This window comes from Myotis yumanensis, unplaced genomic scaffold (genome assembly GCF_028538775.1).
Source record: "Myotis yumanensis isolate MYYU_CA2020_CCGP unplaced genomic scaffold, mMyoYum1.0.hap1 SCAF_1, whole genome shotgun sequence".
Classification (NCBI taxonomy): domain Eukaryota; kingdom Metazoa; phylum Chordata; class Mammalia; order Chiroptera; family Vespertilionidae; genus Myotis; species Myotis yumanensis.
In genome coordinates, this window is record NW_027223752.1 from 163,574,856 (window position 1) to 163,581,882 (window position 7,027).

The window sequence follows — 7,027 nt, forward strand, 5'->3', positions numbered from 1 at the left end:
CTTCCAAGTCCCACTGGCCCTGCCCTGATGAGCTGAGCACCATGGGCGGGGGGGGGGGGGGGGGGGGGGGGGGGGGGGGGGGGAGCTGCTTGGAGCTGGGACGTTTGGAGTGTGTGTCTCTCAGAGGCTATTTTCTGGGACTGGGACAAAGTGCATGGCCCCCTCCTGCAGGCTCAGCTGGCACCACCCCCAATAGGAGACTTTGTTTTTTTGTTCATCCTTACCTGAGGGTTTTTTTCCCATTGATTTTTAGAGAGAGAGAGGGAGAGAGGGAAGGGGGGAGGGGAGAGAGAGAGAGAGAGAGAGAGAGAGAGAGAGAGAGAGAGAAACAAGAAAATAATTCACATCTTTATACAGAGCAAGAGTCCCCTGGGAGTCTTATTTATACTTGGGTACTTGGGAATGATTGGTGATTCGTTTTTACTAAGCCTCCACCTACACTTTAAAAAGCAACAGGCTGAGTCCAGGGAAAAGAAAATTAGAGTGAACCTTAGTCCAGGCCATCTTTCTCTGTCATGAACTACTGCAACAGTTGCTCAACCAGTCTTCCCCTGTGTGTTCTGACCATTATCTTAAAATGTGAATCTGTTCGTATTCATGCTTTTGCCTATCTTTTACATTTAGAATAAAACGCAAATCCTTTAATTTGGCCTAAAAGGCATTGTTTAATCCAGCCTCTGCATCTCTCTCCAACTTCATCTTGCTAGTCTTCTTGCTCACTATACTCCAAACATACTAGTCTTTCAGTTCCTTAATCTGGTCAAGCTTTTAACCATTCAGGGCCTTTGCACTTTTGTGTTTCCCACAGCTACCAACCCTCACTTCTGCACCTCTTCCCACTGCTAGTTTTTTCCACTTCCTTAAGTTTCAGCTTAAAAATATTCGCTGACCACATTTTCTAAAGTTCCCCTCAACTTTTATGCTCTATCAGCACCTGCTTACTTGTTTCATTGCTTTTTATCAAGTTGGTAATCATTTTCTTTTCTTGGTTTTTATCTGCCTGCCAATTAGAATGTAAACTCCATGAAGGCAGGAATATTACCTATCTTGTGACAATGTTATGCCCCTAACACCCAGAACAGTGCTGAGTACCTGGCAGATAATGAGTAAATACTTGACGAATGAAAAAGAGACCTGGAAATTGATCCTTTGATCAACAAGGAGAAAAATGTGATGAAATAGGTACCAGTTCCTCTTTTATACTTTTGAGAAGTGCAGCTGCTCTTATGGCAGAAGATACTAAAATTAGTGTAGAAGTTCTGAATGATAGGGATCTAAAACCTGGATAGCTAATGCTGAAGATAAAACACCATAGGACATCTAGAAAAAATATTTAATGAAGTTCCAAAAATATATATTTCCTAGTTTCTGATAGATCATTTATCCAACTCACTTCCAGGAACTGTTCATCTGCTCTCTTTCCCCATCTCAGCAGTTACTGGTTCCACCCTGGGCCCAAACCAGCTGTTTAACAAACCACCCCAAAACTTAGTGACTTAAAAATACACCTAGCCTAGCTGGCGTGGCTCAGTGGTTGAGCGTCGACCTATGAACCAGAAAGTCACGGTTCGATTCCCAGTCAGGGCATTGTGCCTGGGTTGCAGGCTCGATCCCCAGTGTGGGGCATGCAGGAGGCAGCCCACCAATGATTCTCTCTCATCACTGATGTTTCTATCTCTCTCTCCCTCTCCCTTCCCCTCTGAAATCAATAAAAATATATATTAACAAACAAACACCTAGAGGCTTAAAACAAAAGCCTCTTTTGGTTTCGTAAGCTGAATGGCCTTAAGTGGGTAAAAATTGCTTGGCTCTATGATGCAGTTGTAGTTAGTGGCTGAGGTGGGGTCATCTGTAGGTTGTCTGTAGACTGGACAAGACATCTAAGATGGCACACTCACACAGCAGACAGCTGATGCTGGCTGTTGGCTGGGAGCTTAGCTGGGCCTGCCAACCAGAGCAGCTATGTGTGTGTGACCTCTCCATTTGGCTTCACTTCTCAAAGTGTGGTGGTTGTGTTCCAGGAGTACAAGTTCCAAGAAGTAAGAAATGGAAGCTTCTGGTCTCTTTGTGCCCAGAAACTAGCACAGGGTCCTTTCTACCATTTTCTGTTTGTCAAAGCAGTTACAGAAATCACCCAAATTCAAAAGGAGGAGCCATAGATCCCACCTATCAATGGGAAGAGAGTCAATGAATCTGTAGCCATCTTTCATCTGCCATAATACCCCATTACGTTCTGGCCATTCCACCTCATAAAAATCCTTCCAATCCTTCTTTTCAAACTCACTGCCACTAACTTAGTACAGATCACCATCAAATTCTCTCCTAGATAATTGCAAACGCTTCCTAATTGGACACCTGACCTTCAATTTGGTAGTCTCAAACCTGTTCTCCATATTATGACCCACATGATCTTCATAAAAATCAAAAGTGACTGCCCTGGCCAGTGTGCCTCAGTTGAGCATGGTTCCATACACCGAAGGGTTGCTGATTCGATTCCCAGTTAGGGCACATGCCCAGGTTTCGGGCTTGATCCTTGGTAGGGGGCATGCAGGAGGCAGCCGATGGATAGTTCTCTTCATCAATGTTTCTCTCCCCCTCTCTTCCTCTCTCTCTAAAAAAAAGGGGGGGGGGGGGCAAGAAAATTAAAGGTGACTGAATTGACCATGTATTTAAAATCTTTCATGGGTCTCCAGCTTTCCAACTTGAGCCCAGCATAATGGCTCCCTCATAGAAAGATGGTGAGAAGGGCCGTTCTGCCACCAACGAGGTAGTGACCAGAGAATACACCATCAACATTCACAAGCCCATCCATGGAGTAGATTTCAAGAAGTGTGATCTTCAGGCACTTAAAGGGATATAAAAATTTGCCATAAAGGATATGGAAACTTCAGATGTGCACATTCACCAGGCTCAACAAAGCTGTCTGGGCAAAAGCAATAAGGAATGTTCCATGCCGTATCCCGGTGTGGTTGTCTAGAAAACGTAATAAGGATGAAGATTCACCAAACAAGCTCTACACATTAATTACCTATGTACCTGTCACCACTTTCAAAAATCTACAAACATCCCTGGCTGGTGTTAATCAGTGGGTAGAGCACCAGCCCGAGCACTGAAGGGTCTCAAGTTCGATTCCCAGTCAAAGGCACATACCTGGATTGCAAGTTCCATCCCTGGCCCCGTCGGGCGCATGCATGAGGCAACTAATCGATGTGTCTTTCTCACATTGATGTTTTACTTTCTCTCTCCCTCCTTCCCTCTCACTCTCTCTAAAAATTAATGGAGCCTGGCTGACAGTGTAGCTCAGTGGTTGAGGGTCAATCTATGACCCAGAGGTCACAGTTCGATTCCTAGTTAGGGCATATGCCTAGGTTGCAGACTCAATCCCCGGTGGGGGGCGTGCAAGAGGCAGCCAATCAATGATTCTCATCATTGATGTTCCTATGTCTCTGTCCCCCTTTTCTCTCTGAAATCAATAAAAATGTATTTAAAAATAAAATAAAATAATCAATAGAAATATCCTTGAGTAAGGATTAACAAAAAAATAAAATAAATAAAAATAATAAATACTAAAAAAAAAATCTACAAGCAGTTAATGTGGATGAGAAATAATTGCTGGTTGTTGACTAAAGTTATAAAACTGAGTTTCCAATTTATGTCCTTTGCCTATATTTTAGTCGAATAAGCATAGTTTGCTTATAGAACTATAAATGCATTAACAAATTCAGAATATAAAAACTATCATAGTTGATTTGAAAAATAATACCCACTGGCAATATGTCTTTAGGTTTGGTTTATGATGTTTATTTGTTATTGACCTGTAGATATTTTTAATTTTTATGTAATTAAATATTTCAGTGCTGTCTTTTTAAACAACTGCCTTTGAATAAATAAAATAAAATATTTTTATTGCTGTTAGAATAAAATCCAAACATCTGATCATTTCCTAAGATGAGTTTGAATGATCTGGCCTTCAATTACCTGGTCAACCACATCTCTCACCATAACCCTCCTCCACCCCTCACCATATTTTCTGATTCATTACTGTATTAGTCATGTCCAGTCAGACAAACAGAAACACTCTAAGTATTTTAAAGGGGCAATATAGGGAATTGGTTTCAAAACGTGAAAGGGCCAGAGGGGCAAAAAAGATAAGGTTACCCAGGAGTTAGGAACTGCCTGGAACTCTAGGCTGGAGCAGGAGGGGGGGACGGTGTTACCAATGCTCATGACTGCTGTGCTGGTCAGCCCACCCACAGCCATTACTGCCACGGCTGGAGCCAGTGACATGGCTGAGGCCACCACTGCTGCTGGGCCCAGCAGTCCCCACTCACTGGATGCTACTGCTGCCACAACAGGAGATGCTACCGACAGTGGGGGGGGGCGGGGGGGTGGGGGGCATGGCTTCTCTCCCTCCAGCCATCCACCAAGGCTTTCCGTTGGCAGAACCTCTCCAGAAACCAGTTGGCAGAGGGATCTGGGCAGTGTGGTTTGCTGACTCAGCCCCCTGAGATACAGCAGGAACGGAGCCGAGAGCCAACAGACAGACGATTAGCAATGCTGATCTGAACATTTCACCAGGCTCTTTCCCTTCCACATATACTTTTCCCTGTCTGCAGTGTTCTTACCTATCCTTCTACTCGACCTTGCTTTCTTCTGCTTGTCAGAATTCTCAGTGCAGATGTCACTTCTTCCAGGAATCTTTCTTTAATTCCCAATCCAGATTATGTTCTGTTTGGGGTTACCACAGTACTCTCTATCACCCTTCTCTTAACATATATAACTTGGGTTGTAATTGGATGTTTGCTGCTCTGTAGTCTTACCAAGCTGTATTCCTCTGAAGGGTAGAACTCTACTTTTTCACCCTTTTTTCCTTACCATCTAGAACGGGGTCCTCAAACTACAGCCCGCGGGCCACATGCAAATACAAATATTGTATTTGTTCCCGTTTTGTTTTTTTACTTCAAAATAAGATATGTGCAGTGTGCATAGGAATTTGTTCATAGTTTTAATTTTAAACTATAGTCCGGCCCTCCAACGGTCTGAGGGACAGTGAACTGGCCCCCTGTTTAAAAAGTTAGAGGACCCCTGATCTAGAACATAGGAGACACTAAGTAAGTATTTAATGCAGAGTTCATAAGCTGAAAGGTAGTTATAATGGCTCTAAACAGTCTATGAACCCTCAGATCTGTATGCAAAAGACAGTACACAAATACATTTTTGAGAGAGGATCCACCATCAGATTCCCAATGGGGTCAAGGACTCCTAAATAACTAAGAAACCATTTGTGTTTGGACAAAGGAATGAATTCACAATAACGAATTCACAATATTCCTAAGACTTAGATAAAGAAAAATATAACTTCCAGAACGAAACTAAGTATCAAAGACCATTTCAGTGGCTTACCCTAGATCACAATTGAATTCCTGTATATAGAGAAATGAAATCAGTACCAAGACTGATGAGGTACATGAAAATACAAAACAATATGCAAAACAGAAATCATTGTGGAGCTGTGTAAATAATGACTAGGAGTTGGTGAATGGGGTGGGGCTCAGTGGAGTGGCAGAGCAGGTGAGCCAGGTGTCCTGATTCCCAGAAGACTCATAAGCAAAATGCCAGCATGTTCTACATCCCTTTACCTTTCAAAAAACTTTAACTCATTCTAGCACCTAATTGTAGAGAAGCTGTGGGGAAGCAACAAGGCTTTCAAGGAAAAGTAATGAAAATAGATTATTCCATTTTTATTTATTTGTTCAATCCTAGAAGACTGACCAGTCTCTAAGCTGCATGAGCCTTAATATCTCTCAAGTCACTGTAAAGTAATTTACTTGAATGTTTCTTGTATTAATTTAACTTACTTTGGTTTTAAGTAACAAAAACCCATGCCAGGCTCTCTTAAGTATAAAAGGAGAATATATTAGAAGGATAAAGGGGCAAAAATGTAGTCAGGTCTCCGGGAGGAACTGGAATCAGGAATTTCTATATCTAAGCTCAGCTCCTCTTGGTACCACTTCTTCATTATTTCTCTCTGTACAGGCTAAGTCTGTCTGTTTCCCGTGGATGGAGTATAGACAGCTGGCAGCCCCAGTCAACTGAGTTACACATTGTCTTTTCAGGTGCTCACACTGTGGCAAGGTTTCTCAGCCTCACACTCTTTGTGGTGAGGGCAGGTCTGTGCATTGTAGGATGTTTAGCAACATCCCTGGCCTCACCTGTGAGATGCCAGAACACCCAACCTCTCCCCTGCCCCAGTGTGACAATCAAAATGTCTCTAGATGTTGCCAGTGTCCCTGGGGGCAAAGATCACCTCCAGTGAGAGCCACTGGTCTATGCCAGTGGTCAGCAAACTCATTAGTCAACAGAGCCAAATACCAACAGTACGATGATTGAAATTTCTTTTGAGAGCCAAATTTTTAAACTTAAACTATATAGGTAGGTACATTGTTATTAACTTAATTAGGGTACTCCTAAGGCTTAGGAAGAGCCACACTCAAGGGGCTAAAGAGCCGCATGTGGCTCTCGAGCAGCAGTTTGCCGACCACTGGTCTAGACTATCTCGGTTTTCATAATTCAACATCAAATTTCCAGAAGAGAGAATCTGGTTGGCTTATCTTGGGCGCTATGTCCAACTTGATCCGATTAACTTGATCCAACAGCTAGGACAAAGAGTCAAGTGGCAGAAATCCAGGAATCCACACCTGTGGGAGGGGTGGTTAGTTCCCAGGAAAGAGGGATGGACAGATACTCCAGTAGGTGTACATTACATTTCCTTAACTCCAGAAGAAAGGTCTTCTAGCCTGACTCTATCTCCTATATTTTTAGGTGGTTTAGGGGAACATTTTTTCATAGTTGCATTTATTATATAAATATATACCTTTAACATTTTATATCCAATCTTCCACTATCAGGCTTTTGAAATAAAAATCGATGATTTTTTTTCATTTATTTCTTCAACAATTATTTATTGTGTCTCCTCTGTGCCAGGCACTGAGCTAGGGCTTAGTGAGCTAAGTAGACTGGGTCCTAT

At 42.6% G+C, this 7,027-nt stretch overlaps 1 pseudogene; it reads left to right on the top strand.

Moving 5' to 3' along the window:
• The first annotated feature begins 2,716 nt into the window (after nucleotides 1-2,716).
• On the top strand, nucleotides 2,717-3,113 carry LOC139021002 (large ribosomal subunit protein eL31-like; annotated as a pseudogene).
• Nucleotides 3,114-7,027: the final 3,914 nt, after the last annotated feature.